This window comes from Triturus cristatus, chromosome 5_2 (genome assembly GCF_964204655.1).
Source record: "Triturus cristatus chromosome 5_2, aTriCri1.1, whole genome shotgun sequence".
Classification (NCBI taxonomy): domain Eukaryota; kingdom Metazoa; phylum Chordata; class Amphibia; order Caudata; family Salamandridae; genus Triturus; species Triturus cristatus.
Window position 1 is genome coordinate 328,111,036 of NC_140588.1, and position 14,854 is coordinate 328,125,889.

The window sequence follows — 14,854 nt, forward strand, 5'->3', positions numbered from 1 at the left end:
TTATTTTATCTTTAAACGTAGCGGCAAGGAGCATATAGGTTACATAGAACATTTGTATTGCAACATGAGCCGTATTGTGAGTAATAGGTCATGTTACATAAAATGATTTACAAGCAATGAATGTTGAATATTGTTGCTGTTGTTCATAACGTTCACACTTGCGTACAAATGTAATACAAACAGTAAAAAGGTATAGTTGCTACATTGTTATGTTTTATTAACAGGGGTTTGTGTGACACTGCTCTGCCAATCCTAAAAGCAAAAAACGATGCAAAAGAAAACTGGCTTCATTGTGCCCTAGTGCAGAAATTCACGTGCCTGGTTCCCATGTCTTCTTCCGTTTCCTCATGAACGCCCATGAAATAATAAACGTTATTCAACACTAATTTAAATCTGACATAATTTATAGCCGTCTCCAGGCGTGCTTTTTGTTTGGCTTCTCTATTTTCCACTGTTACTTTGAATAAATAAATACTTCATCTTACCCGCCGCCCTGATCCCCTTGCTTTGGGTATTAGTCACATACACAAGATAACACAATTAAGCAGTCGTACTGGAATTAGCTGCGCTGGGTAATCTTTTGCCAACCACAGCAGCCTGCACAGATCTGCGAGCGGCAGCGCTGCGCTGAGGCAGGCAGCACCCCCTCTCCCTACACACAGTCCCCACCTCCTCGTGCATCTCGGCCCCGCTCGCGCTCCTTTCCCTTTAGGTTTGGCTATATTTGGAGATCCAGAGTCCCCGTGCTGCGGTCGCTGCATCCCCCACCACCTCCTGCTTGGGATCCTCGCTGCGACCTGCGGGTGGGGGCAGAAAAAAAAGGGGGCAAGGAGGGGCCGGAGACCGAGGAAGAGAGAGCATCCTGCGGGGGCTGCAAGAGGGAGCGCCCCGGGTGACAACTGCAGCAGGTACCGAAGGCTAGACTAACACTGGGGGTGGAGGGTCGCCGCTGTCGATGAGGACCTCGTCCCGGCACCCTTAGCGGGTCTCGCGACGCCGGTCACGGGCACGGCTGATGCCTTGCTCTGCAGCCGCCAGGGAGGGACGGAGGACATCTTGGGTAGGGGTGGGGTGAGGGTGGGGGGCGTGCTGTGTGTGTGTTATGCCGCTGCCAGCCTAATTCATGATAATTAAAACAGGAGCTAAAGATGGCAGCCTCCGGTTCTCTTTTAATTATCATCAATTACCATTAATAATTCACGGGGTTCACTAGCTTCGTCTTCATATCTGTCTTTTTGCAAGTGCACGAGCCTACATCTCTCTCCTATCTCCGTGTCGTCGCCCCCTCTTTACATTCTCTTCCTGTGATATTTACGGCCTGCCCAAAGCCATTCAAGGAGTGTATCGAGAGTAGAGGTGCCGAGGCGATGGCACCTGTAAATTGGATTTAGGCCAAAAACAAAATGCAGCAGTGTTGAATTGATGTTCACAGCAGGGGTGGTACAACCAAGCCACTCCATTCTCAAATCCAAATGGGCACTAGAAATTACAGCCACAACAGCATGGACCCTGAGGTGACGCACGGGCCCCCCAAAATCATGTCTTGTGTAAAAGCGTAACTGGTAATCACACAGATGGCCGGGAAGCAGAGATATGTAAGATGAGTCATGATGCCGAGTCTATGAATGAAAAGCTTTTTTTGACATTTCTCTGGCCACAAGGTGGAGGCCATGGGATGTGCAAGTCACGCTGCTGTGCGGTCATGGGGGAGTGTCTCGGAATGCTTCCACCCTTCAGCTGAGTGGGCTAGTTGTTTTGTTTTTACATTCCCATCCACTAGTTGTGTTAAAATGTCGTAGAATTGAGCTGTAAATAAATATTAGAATTTTTGCAGTGTTTTGCCAGTTATTAGATACCAGTTTTAAAGCATTCATTATTCATCTGTGGAGTCATTGCATCATGTTTATGTGGTCACAAAAATTGACTTACAAAGATGGTGTATATAGTTAGTTCGAAGCTACATTAATTTAGCTAAAACTGCCTTTTTCTGTTTTTTTTAGAATTTACACAGTGGTAAATGACGTAGGTTGAAATCGGCTACATTTACAAATGCCCAGACTGATAAAATATTCTTGATCAGGCAAGCTCAAGAATATATGCCCTGTGGGCAGTGCTTTAAATGGGATAAAAGATGTGTGTGTGTGGGGGGGGGGGGGGTACTAAAAGGGCCGAGACTTATACATTTAAGCATGTGGCTTAAACATGTAAACTCAATTTGTTTGATTCCCCTAGTGTGCCACCTGACCAGTATTTTGGTTCATCTCTGAGTTGTCTGCTATTGCATTCAGAAATACAACTCAACAACTAGCATACACCTAAGACTAGCCAGGACTATTGGCTTTGTCTATTGTTGTTGGCTGTTTGAGATAAACGAGTAGACAAAAGAGGTACGGTGTTCCTGGGTGGCAAGTTGGCCACCTGGTGAGTACTCAGAGTGGTGGGGAGGTGGAAAATACCTCCTTTCGGAACTAGGACCCTCACAAACCCAGCAAGCTAGGTGTCATGCTTCATCATATGGGTCTGCTCCTCGTCGAGCCGGCGCTGCAATGCTCGACGGGCACCCATAAAGGGGCTCTTTTTCAGAGATCTTTTGTTCCTTGCCGTATAAGTGCCGTGGGTGTGAGGGGCCTTATAAGATGTAGATGTGGTGTGTGGGTTAAAAGAGGTAAGGGAATCCTCTATAATTATTTTTATTCTGGAGAGGTCACAACCTGATTAAAAAGTAAAAAGAAGAGGAGGGCGACTATTTTGTTTTAATCTGACAAAATTTACGCTCTACCCCTTAGTGGTTAACATGTTTCTCACCTATAAAATGTCTCTAATAGATCAGTTGGCGATTCCTCAGGACCTAGTGACTAAATGAAAACTATCTACAGTGTGTGGTGTGGTTCTACATACCACTTCTTCTCTCGGTAGGATGTTCCCCCGGAGAAAAGCAGCCAACCTAGAGTACAAACAAAAAGGATCAAAAAACCAAATGGAGATATTGGTACATGGTCCTATTAATTCCAGTGGGTATATTTCACCGTACACAACCTCTTTGAATCTATACAAGTGATAAAAACAACGTGATTTCATGCATATCACATTCTAAGTTTGCCTTCATTTGTATTTGGAATATAAAAAATAAAAATTAAAAACCTCCTTTCCATAATCTCTCTAATCAAGAACATGCAGCGATTAGATAATTGACTGAGGACAAAAGCATTACAATAAAGCAAGCTGACAAAGGGGGCGCCACGATCATACAATCCACTTCGGATTACGACACCGAGTGCCAACGCCAACTACGGAATAGTAAATTCTATACTCTGATAACTACAAACCCCACGACTCGATTAACGACCGAGATAACCACCATGGTCTATGAGGCAGAGAGTAATGGGTGGATCAGTGGTAAAGAAGCTGATTTCTTGATTACCAAACATCCCAAAACACCCTATTTTTACACTCTGCCAAAAATACATAAGGGGACTACCCCTGTCCCGGGCAGACCTATAGTTTCAGGAATCGGCTCACTATTAGAGGCGTTCTAAAAATTTTGCGACCATTACCTACAACCTTTGGTCAAACAGACATCATCATACATCAGGGACACAACCGATATCCTCTGTGTTATAGATGAAATAGAAAACACAGGCGATATTGACCTCCTGGTCACCTTGGATGTGGAACAACTGTATACCAATATCCCACAGAGAGAGACATTAGCAGTAATAGAATCTTCACTAAGTGGGAGTGAATGGTGAATGATGAAGCATGACACCTAGCTTGCTGGGTGTGTGAGGGTCCTAGTTCCGAAAGGAGATATTTCCCACCTCCCCACCACTCACCACTCACCAGGTGGCCAACTTTCCACCCAGGAACACCGTACTTCTTTTGTCTTCTAGTTCTACCCAGGGCAAGTACGGTAGACCTTTATCAAGCCCTCATTGTCCCCCTTGTTTACTGAGATAAACGAGTAACAGCAATGATTTTGTTGTAAATAATATTAAAAATGTTTCAAATCTTAAATTGTGACACTGTGAATGAAACATCACTGAGGCCTGTGGAAGGGGTAGTGGTCTTCAGAGTGTCTCAATCACTCCTGGTATTTTATTCTAAGTTAAATATGTATGCAGAGCCGCCTTAGATATGGACGAGCTGGGCAAATACTCACGGTGCCTAATTCCAGAGGAGCACACTGACCTTACTTACAAAATGTCTGTTAATCATTTATTTTAATTTTTTTTGTTCCAGACCGCCGGTGTCTGTTCTTTATCTCCATGCACTGCATAAATGACGATGCTCGCTTCCAAATAACTCCTTATGTTTATGGTGCTTAGACGAGGGATAGAGGAGAATAGAGAGGAAGAAATGAGGAAGGGCACCAAATTTGGTTTGCCCAGGGTGCTTTCTTAGCAAAGGACGGTTCTGCATTTACGTCCTTTTTCTATCCAGATCTCATCCATCTGCATATCTGACATCTCATCTCCCTCCTCTTTGGCACCCTCTTTTCACTGTCTTCTAAATGCACTTTCTTGTATATCCATCACTTCACCACCCACAAACGTAAAAAATATACCCACCCTCCTGGAAGCACAACACATTCTTTTACTTTTGCCTTGTTAATATTTTGACAAATGCGTCACCTCTGCCACATACATTTGCACAGAAACACAATTGCAACTGGAATACGTAAGTAACTGTTGCTCTGTTCCCTCTATAAAGGCCAAGGAGTGGATAACCATGTATTGTGAACACCTTTTTGACCCAGTGGTAGGCAGTCTGAGAAAATCGCACTCCCTTCGCCACAACTCCAGAGCTCTCAATTGTAGCCCATTATAAACAGCCAGAGGTGAATCAGTTCAAAGTATTCACTAAACAAGAGTAATATGCTACAGGAAAAAAATACAGAAACTCAACATCCTGGAAATTACTAACACTCTTAGGGAATGCAAAATTAAGTAAAACTTGAAATATAAATAGTAACTAAATCGCTGACATGGATTACCTTAACGTTTTTTAGATGTTTAGAAATCGATCTGCATTTTTGTCCATAGAGTTAAGGACACGAATATAGGGCCTGATTAGGACCTGTTTCAATATTGGTTCTAATTGTAACCACTTCTGAGATCCAGAGAGACCCAGCACACTTAAAGTTCTGCCTGTGAGTATGAACAAACATTTGGGGATTTTCTGATGGACCAAATGCAAATTACAAGATAGCACTGTGTCTTCTTTAGGCTTTTTCTGTCGACTTATTGCCTATTTAAATATGTGCAAAAATTCTATAATGTAGCAGTGAACTGACCTAGATAAGGTGTTCAATGCAAAGCAGACCTGCTAAGATCTACCTTGGAGGCTGTGCAAAGAAAGGAGACACTACATTTGGTTTAAGGCTCACAACCAAAAAGTCCAAGAAACAGCTTAGGGCCTTTGAGGAATAGAATTTAATCAAAATCGAAGAAAAAATAATGATCCCTCTGTCCCAACTAAGACCAAAACACACATTAGCATAGTTAATCATCTATGGCGGGGTTGGGCTGGATTCTAATGGTCATTGGTCACATGCAAAGTCAATGAACCATCTTTCATATTTCAGGCCTGCACCTGTAGCCCCTCTTCATCTCCAACTCTGATTCATTAGAAGCTCCTAATTGCCTATAGTCAGACTCAGGACCTGCTCCAAGGCCTAGCCTCTGAGTCAGGGACAGGCGCAGAAGTATTTCTTTTGCGGGGTTGCTGGCACCTAGTAAGGATAGTCAAGGTTGCGGTGCAAGAGCTATTTCCAGAAAAAAACAAGAATTCTGTAAATTTGATGAGATTTTAAAGTTGGCAATTTCTTTTTGTTGTATTTTTTTTTACTGCAGTATTATTTCCCACGGAATGGTTTTGGTGTCAATGTGTGCAAAATAGCACAGTGTACAACTTGTATTTTGAAACTGAATCCGTCAGGCTCAACACTTGGTCAAAAGCCCAGACGCTGAGGACAAAGCATTGGATTTTCTGCCCATCTTACATCACAAGAATATTTCCCAGACATGCACAGTGCTTTAAGTGTGATAAAAACAGTGGGGTGTCTCTAACAAGGGTGGGGCCATTTTAATTAAGGGTGGGATTTCAAAGATGCAAACTATATCTTGAATTGATAATTACAAGTGACATATGTGACCATCACCCTGAATGCTGAAGAGAGTCCAAGAATGTTTGAACAAGAAATTTGAACACTATTATGACCCACTTGAAAGAAACTCGCACTGCCTTCAGCCTCAACTTTAGAGCTCTCAGTTGTGCCACATTATGAAGATCCTCCCACGATCTGAACTCACCTGTACCTTTGGAGGCAACTCACTTCACTGTATGCACTATGCAAGTCTCCCAAGTTGCGTGGCAAAAAAACTACAGAAACACATGTTTTACTACTGAAAGGAAGGCAAGAAGAAGTAAAGCATGTGAATTGTAAACCGCATTGCTGACATGGATTATTTTAAGGGTTTTACAGTCATTGTTGAGTAATTGAGCAGTGGTTTGGGTGTAACATTAAAGGATATGAATATAGGACCCGATAGGGACCAGTTCCAAAGTCTGCTAGTTACTGCCAGGTCTTGTAACCAGCAAAACCCACCCCACTTAAAGCCATGAACACACCCCTTCCAAAACCTTGCACTCTGTGAAGTATGGCCACCCAAACCCACCTGAATTAGGGGTGATGTTCGTGCTTAAAATCAAATTTAATTCCAACATGCTTTATTTAGCAACAAAATGAAAATGCCCCCACACAGATACACACTAACTTACCTACTCCCTATCCCATTAGATTGTAGTCTGACTTGTCTCTCCAAAGTGCTTAGAACTGCTCGAGTAGTAAACTCACAACCAATCTAAACATTTAGGGATTCTGGGTAGATTTTATCCTCCAAAATATTTTTGAAATTCAGTGATTTAAAAAATGTGTTGTAATAGCACTTCTCGCTATTTGGATCTTCCAGTTTGATTGCTCATCCAATCGAAATTAGTTTGAGCCCATAGAAGGAGGGCAATGATTGGCTCTTTCCTTGGTTGTACCTGCTTTATCTTTGTTTGAGTAGGGGTTTCCAAAAGTCCACTGGAATTAGGAATTATGAGGACCAATTTATGTACCAGGTCTGACTGAAGAATGTGACTAGGAAAGGCAGCTTGTGCCGCATAATGCATTGCCTTCTATGGCAGTACTATTTAGCTATTTTGCATTTTAATACCCAGTTATCAGGACTGAACCGTTGCTTGCCCTTTCTCACTTAACTCACCCTACACTCATTCTCAAATACCAAGTCTCGAAACCCTAAGTATATTGCACCCCTGCCAAACCTCATTCCAATATATAACCGTGAATCAAATCAATTTAAATTTTGAAATGGGGTACAGCAGGTCTATTACAAAAAGATTCATGAAACCAACAAGGACGAATTCACAGAAACAAATAAAAACAAATACACAGAGGGCTTTTTAACCCTTTTACTATTCCACACTGCCATATGAATTCATGTGTTTCATCACTGTTGCACATACTACTACCATATTGCCTCTTATTCATGAAAATGCAGTTTCCTTTCTCTTGTATGCATGTTACTGTAATGTTGCATGTAGCCCCCACTGATAGAAGACACAAATGCAGGGATGTAGGAACACTGTGGTATTTATTAGGATGTACACATGCAAGAGCACCGGGCAAACACTCCCTGCTCCGTGCCGCGGCTCCGCTCTATCGCGCGTTCCGCTGATCGCGCATGCGCATTTCCTCTCACGCGTTCCGCCCTCGCGCGCTGCGTAACCACGCAGCGTGCGAGAACTAGAACGCACACTACATATCTCCCTCCTTTTCCATGGCCCTGATAACATGTAGTCCTCATAGTCTCTAAGGTACACTCCCTCCATCTAGTTCAAAGTCTTTGAAGCGGCTAGGCCTCACAATCACTCTGCCAGCTCAGGTACGTCTTAACGGGGTGCCGGGATTACCAGGATCATTGCTTACAGCTGGGCTCCCCTCCATGCCTCTGGGGTCGCCTCGCCCCGCTCTGTCCAGGCTGTGGCCTTCCTCCATCGGTAGCTCTTCCACTTCTATCGTCCCCTGGTCTCCCTGCTCCCCACTGTACTCTCTCTCTGGTGCGTCTCATGTGCTACTTTCTCGTTCTCTTCTTCTGGCCATTTTAAGATCTTGTTGCATTTCGCCATGCGGTCATGGGACCACACGTTCCCATCGCTGAGTAGGGCGGCTCTCTCATATACTTCCTCCACCTGTAGAGGTGGACTGTACTTGCTATCTCCCTTCTTCCTTCGAACCGCTAACTTGACTCTCACCCACTCCCCTTTCTCCAGAGTGGCATTTTTGACCTTCCGTCTCTTGTTGAAGTACTCCGTGTACACTCTCTGGGCCTTCTCCAGGTTGTGTTGTACTACCGCTGGAGACCATTTGCTCGTTATTGTCTTTTCCCTCCACATGACGTTGTCCTTGGTGAAGGGGTGTCTCCCCCTTAGGATTTGGAAGGGGCTGTACCGCGTCCCCGTGGGGGTGATGCGGTAGGCCCACACCGTTTTCTGTATCTCTTTCTCCCAGTCCTTCCCCATCATGATAGCTGCTTGAATGGAACCCATTAGCACTCTATTGAAGCGCTCTACTTGTCCATTGCTCGACGGGTGGTACACCGCTGTGTGCAGCAACTTGATCCCATTTCGCTCCGCATACTTGTTCCATTTCTCAGATCTAAATTGGGGTCTGTTGTCACTCAGCAGCGTTCTGGGGATGCCTTCCCTTAGGAAGACCGAGGTGAGAAATTTTATCACCGTCTCTGCTTCCATTTCTTCCTGTATGTGTATCTCCGGCCACTTGGAATACTTGTCGACCAGGACACAGAGGTATTGGGGCGTTCCGTGGATGTCCAGCACCGGTCCCAGGATGTCCACCGCCACATCTTCCCATGGCCCACTTGGTACGGGGAATTTCCCCAGTGCCAGCCGTAGGGGAACCAGCGTCTTGTCTGCTCCTTGGCACTGGTTGCACTCTCTCACTTGCCTTTCCACCTGAGCATCCATTCCTGGCCACCAGTACATGTGCTTCGCCCTCGCCTTAGATTTTACTATTTCTAAGTGCCCTTCGTGTAGCATTTCGATTAATTGGGGAACTACTGCTGCTGGAGGAACCACTTTGTCTCTCCTGTTCAAGAATATTCCTTTGTTCCCCACGGATAACTCTTCACGTACTTCATAATATTTTCGGAGTGCCTCTCCTAGCCGTTTCTTCTCCGGCCATCCTCTTATTATGTGTTCCTAGACCGTGCAAATTTCCACATCTTCTCCATACGCCTGTATCCAGTCTTGTTTGCTTATTACCCTTTCCGTATCATCCATTATTGCTACCATCTCGTCTTCCTCGGAGGTCATGTCCGGGGCACCTTCCATGGCTGCTGCTCGGCTAAGATAGTCTGCCACCTTGTTCCTCGTCCCCGGAATATATTCCACGTCATATCTGTACTCTAACAGTTTAAGCGTCATTTTAGGTATGCGGGGTGTGGCGCCAGCATGCCCACTTGAGGTGAGTACCTTGACTAAAGGCTTGTGGTCCGTCTTAAGCAGGAATCTTGTGCCCCATAGAAATTGGCGATATTTCCCCATCGCCCACACCACAGCTAGCATCTCTTTCTCAATCACACTGTATTTCTGCTCAGTGGGTGATAGTGTCCTGGACGCGAAGCTGAGTGTTTCCACCAGTCCATCACTTCCTTCCTGCATGAGTACTGCCCCTAGTCCTTTTTCGCTGGCATCTGTCGTCAGAATCGACCGGCCTAGTGGGTCATACCCTTGCAAGGGCACCGCTTGACTGATGTCTTTCTTCAGGGCATCAAACTCCTTTTGAGTGTCCTCCGTCCAATTGTAGGTCGTTTTGTCCCTCGTTAGTTGTCGGAGGTGATGTGTCTTGGTGGCGAAGTGGGGTACAAATTTGCTGTAATACTCCGCCATCCCTAGGAAGGACCTTACTTCCTCTTTGTTGTTGGGTGCTGTCGCCTTGCATATCGCCTCCACATTTGCTCTTTTAGGGGTGATGCTGTGTCCTCTTATCTCGTGCCCCAGATATGTGACCGATGTCATTCCCAGCTTGCACTTTTCCCATTCCGCAGTCAGGCCTTTGTCCTCTAGTATTCTGAGTACTTTCTCCAGTCTCTCATCGTGGTCTCTTCTGTCTTTTCCCATCACAAGTATATCGTCCTGAAAATACTGGACGCCCTCGATGTCCTGAAACAGACGATGCATCAGTTTTTGGAACACCGCTGCTGCGGAGGCGAGGCCAAATGGCATTCTCCAGAATTGGTAGCACCCAAAGGGTGTGATAAACGATGTCAACTTCCGGCTTGACGGGTGTAGGTCTATCTGATGATAGGCGGACGTTAGGTCGATGGTGGAGAACCACTTTACCTCTTTGGTCTTGGCTAGCATTTCTTCAATGCGAGGTAATGGGGATTTCTCCACTATGAGACACTTGTTTAGTTCCCGAAGGTCCACGCACAGACGGACTTTCCCATTTGGTTTCATCGCCACTACCAGGGGGGCGAGCCATTCCGCACTGTCGATCGGCTCTATTATCCCTTCCTTTTCCAACCTGTGTAGCTCCGTCTGCACCGCGTCTTTCACCGCTAGGGGTATGTTTCTGACTTTGTGGGACACTGGACTGGAGTTTTCTTTAAGTACTATCTTGTGTGTAAATTTCTCCAGTTTCCCCACCTTTCCTCCAAACACTTTCGGGAATATATGCTTCATCGCTTCCAGTACCGGCCAGCTCCCTGGCGCTGTCATGAGGACTTGTGTGTCGCCTCCCGGGTCTAGTTTGATCCCTAGATCCCCTTGGTCCATCCATCCCAGTACGGAGGGGCCTCTCTCCGCTATGTACAGTTTGCACTCGGCTTGACTTCCCCGGAATTCAAAGGTCAGTTTCCTATACCCCACCATGGGTATCGGTTCCCCTGTATACGACACCGGGCCAATGTCTGGTGGTTCCAGCCTTGTCCCCAACGTGGGTTCAAACTGCTCCTTCCATACCGTTTTCTGGATGATGGTGTACGGGGATCCCAAGTCTATTACTATTTGGATATTTACCCCTCCAATCTTCATGTCGCATTGGGGTTTGCGGGTTCTCTTCCCGTCTATCCCCAGCACCTGCTCATCGATACACAGGACTTCCACATCTTCCTCCTGCTCTTCATCCTCTTCCCGTTGCTCCTGTTCCACATACTTCACCACAGGCCTCTTCGTCTTCCTTCGGCAGACTTTCTCATAGTGGCCCATTATGCCGCAGAACATACACTTCGCACTGAACGCTGGGCATCTCTTGTCCTAAGCTGTGTGTGCAGGGCTGCCGCATCTGTAGCAAGCTCCATTGTTGTCTCTAGTCGGTTTCCACGTTGGTCCAGTCTTCCCTTTCCACTTCGAGGGTCCTCTGCTCTCCTGGGCCGGTTGTTTGCTTCTTCCCTGTGCTTCTGCGTCATCTACTTTGTTCACCATGGTTTTGGGGACCATTTCACGTTTTGCCACCTCCGCGCACCGTTTAGTCAACTCTTCCTTCTTCACCATCACAATCACTTCTTTCAGTGGCGCCTCACTATTCGCCAACAGTTTGTCTTGTACGCTTTTGTTCGTAGTATGCATGACGATTTGGTCCTTGATGAACTCATCGTGCAGAGCTCCGTATTTGCATGTTACCGCCAGTTTCTTCAAGGCCGCTACGTATTCATCGATGGTTTCTCCCGGCTCTTGTTTCCTCTGTTGGAAGTTGTACCTATCTATCGAGACACTCACCGCCGGGCGGTAGTGGGCATCGAGGTCCTCCATGGCGTGTTTAAATACGTCATCGTCCGCGTTTTGCCGGAGTTGCGGCACCAGATTCTGGTAGACCCTTATGCCTTCCGGGCCTAAATTGTGCAGGAGTATTCTTTTCTTACTCGCACTGGAGAACTCTTCTCCGTTTTCATCCTCGAGGGCCACTAGGTAGTTCTTAAAATATTCCCGCCAATCCTCCCACTTCATTTGGGGTTCTCCTGGTCGTGGCAGAAATGGTATTAGCGCCGTTAGTGAGGATCCTTGGGTGCTCATCTCTCCCCTCCGTCCTGGCGCCGCTCCTGGGCCTCTCGGACTGTCTGGTGTGTCCCCTCTCTCTGGTTGCGCCTGCTCCTGCTGTCGCTCCTCTTCCGACCCCCCGTCGCTGCGTGCTGCCGCTTCCGCCAGGTTCACTATGACTAGGCCTTTCGCGTGCTTCTTGCGGTTGCGCGCCTTCTATCGGCCTCTGCACGTGGTCTGTACCTTTTATTTGCTGCCTCTGCCACGCTCTTCATGTGTTTTTTCCCTTGGGATGGTTCTTCTTCCTGTCTTCCCCCTTGGCTGGCCAATGCTGCTCCGCCTGTGCTCCTGGTCAGTAGGTCAGGATCCTTCTGCCGTCTGTATTGGCAGAATCCCAGTCTCGTCGCCACTGTAATGTTGCATGTAGCCCCCACTGATAGAAGACACAAATGCAGGGATGTAGGAACACTGTGGTATTTATTAGGATGTACACATGCAAGAGCGCCGGGCAAACACTCCCTGCTCCGTGCCGCGGCTCCGCTCTATCGCGCGTTCCACTGATCGCGCATGCGCATTTCCTCTCACGCGTTCCGCCCTCACGCGCTGCGTAACCACGCAGCGTGCGAGAACTAGAACGCACACTACAGTTACGTTGAACATAAGATCATTAAAGCCACTGACCGAGCAGTTACATATACACATTTCAGCTCCCAACATTTGCCATATCCTTTTATCAGAATGTCTATTAACCCTGGTGGAAAAATAAAATGTTCTCTTAATATGGGGTGAGGAAACTGGAAAGTTGGACCATGCTGCCATCCTTATCTGATGAGTGGGTAATTTTAGGATTTTGTTCCGCTGGAACATAATGTGGTTTATTTTGAATGTTCATAGAAAGTTGTACTAAAGAATATAGTTTGAAACACTTGTTAGTGTGAAATGTTCTCATTTATAAAGTTCTTTTTCTACTTGGCTAATTACACCCGTTTTCAAAGGTTTGAAATACTAATTTTTGTATTTTCCTCATATCCTAGCCAAAGGTAGTCTCTTCTCCCTGCTGGCCCACTGACTCTGAGCTGAGGATGTGTTGCGGCAACCTTGTCATCCATACCACATCAGGCACATTAGATTTACACTCCAAGTAACACCCAGAACAATGATTACTTTAAATTCTCTAAACAAGAAGCTCAGAACATATGGATAGCCGTGTGTTCAGCACACGCACCAGTTTGCAATTGCAGGTATTTTCTAAAGCTAAAATATCCCAACCCATGTCTCAAAACAAACAGATATCTCACATACACTACTATTTGAATTAAATCTTAGCTTTGTTTCAGTGGATCCAACAGATCTGTCCTTTTGCTGGAGAATGCAGAGAAGTGCGCCCTGAGCTTCATCTGACCTCATGCCTGGAAATAAGCTTCTACCCCAGTCCAAAAAGCAAAATACCAATGTATTCTAGTCGGCTTACATATACTCTTCACCCAAAGGGCAACGCTGTACTCAAGATTATGCCCATACAAATATTAAAACCTATGAAACCTCTTCTGTCACCAGTGGCATAACAAAATGTGAGGGTGCCCCCTTGCAAAGCACAGGGAACTTCCCCAGATCCAGTCAGGAGCTCTCAGGCCAGAGACGGCCACCCATGCACAGTGCCGGAGTGGGCCCCTGGAGCTTGCCCCCCTGCACTACAAGGCCCCTTGCAACACAAGGGCTGCTGGGGATAATTTTACATCACTGTTCTCTACCACACCAACACAAAAACCTCTGTGGGGAGGTGACCTTATTTCTGTGCCTGGGCTACTGATTTTTATTTATTTTGAGTTTATTTTACCTAAAGCTGCAGAAACATAATGTACACACAAACAACAAAGTTTACCAAACCAGGCAGGCTGTGCCTCATTATAAATAGACAAATGCACTCAGGAACCACCATAAAAAAGCAGTACAATGGCTACAGGTGGAGCAAAGAAAAAAAATTGGCGTGTAATTGCATATGGGCTTCTTGACCAGGTTTCTGCCAAACATTGCTCCTCACCAGGATGCTACCAAAAAACTCATTTAGTGACAGGGTGAGAGCCTGTATATAACTGCACACTGTTCACAAAGTGTCTGAACCGACACTATCAATCCTTTAGATAAGTTGTACTTTTATTTGTCAAAGTTACAACTGACTCTTTTTTGCATAAGCAAGTCAATATGTACAATATGAAATTGTTACAATAATGCTTGTCAATAAAGTTCAACAAATTGAAAATTCACAATAATTATTGTTCATTGTACTTTCATGAACATGTAAACAATAGTGTATCACATTAACAGATTTATGACAACATGTATACAAATGCCCAATGCATTTCGGAACCAGCCGGTTCCTTCATCAGGGGCCAATCTGAAACAGAAACGAACAGATGCGAATAAATGTAGGGTAAAGGGCTCAGTCTCATGTTTATGATGGTGGAGAAACTGATGAAATATGTATTACCTGTGTGATAGTTCTGTAAGGTGCACTAGGGAAAACAAGAGAAGGAACGTCAAATGGACATGCAACGTGTGATTTACAAGAAGGTTCGGTGTGACAAGGGGAAGAAAATCCCACGCTTACCTGAAAGAGTGAAAAACGCTAATTGCTGAAAGGAGAAAAGAAACAAACGGAATGTAGGGCTCTAAACGACTGAGTCTGACCATGCAAAGTATGCATAAAATATACCAAATTATGTGCTAAAAAGAGATACAAACTACTGTATCTTACCTCAGTGTAGAGAGGTTGATCAAGTTCTGTGGAGCA

The 14,854-nt window shown here is 45.6% G+C and overlaps 1 protein-coding gene across 1 annotated transcript in view; it reads left to right on the plus strand.

Annotated features, from left to right (window-relative positions):
• Window positions 1–716: 716 nt before the first annotated feature.
• CAP2 (cyclase associated actin cytoskeleton regulatory protein 2) overlaps window positions 717–14,854 on the plus strand; it is a 472,201-nt gene continuing 458,063 nt past the window's right edge. The window contains exon 1 of the mRNA XM_085607081.1: window positions 717–908. The gene's annotated coding sequence lies outside the window, so the exon portion shown is untranslated. The remainder of the gene's footprint in view (window positions 909–14,854) is intronic.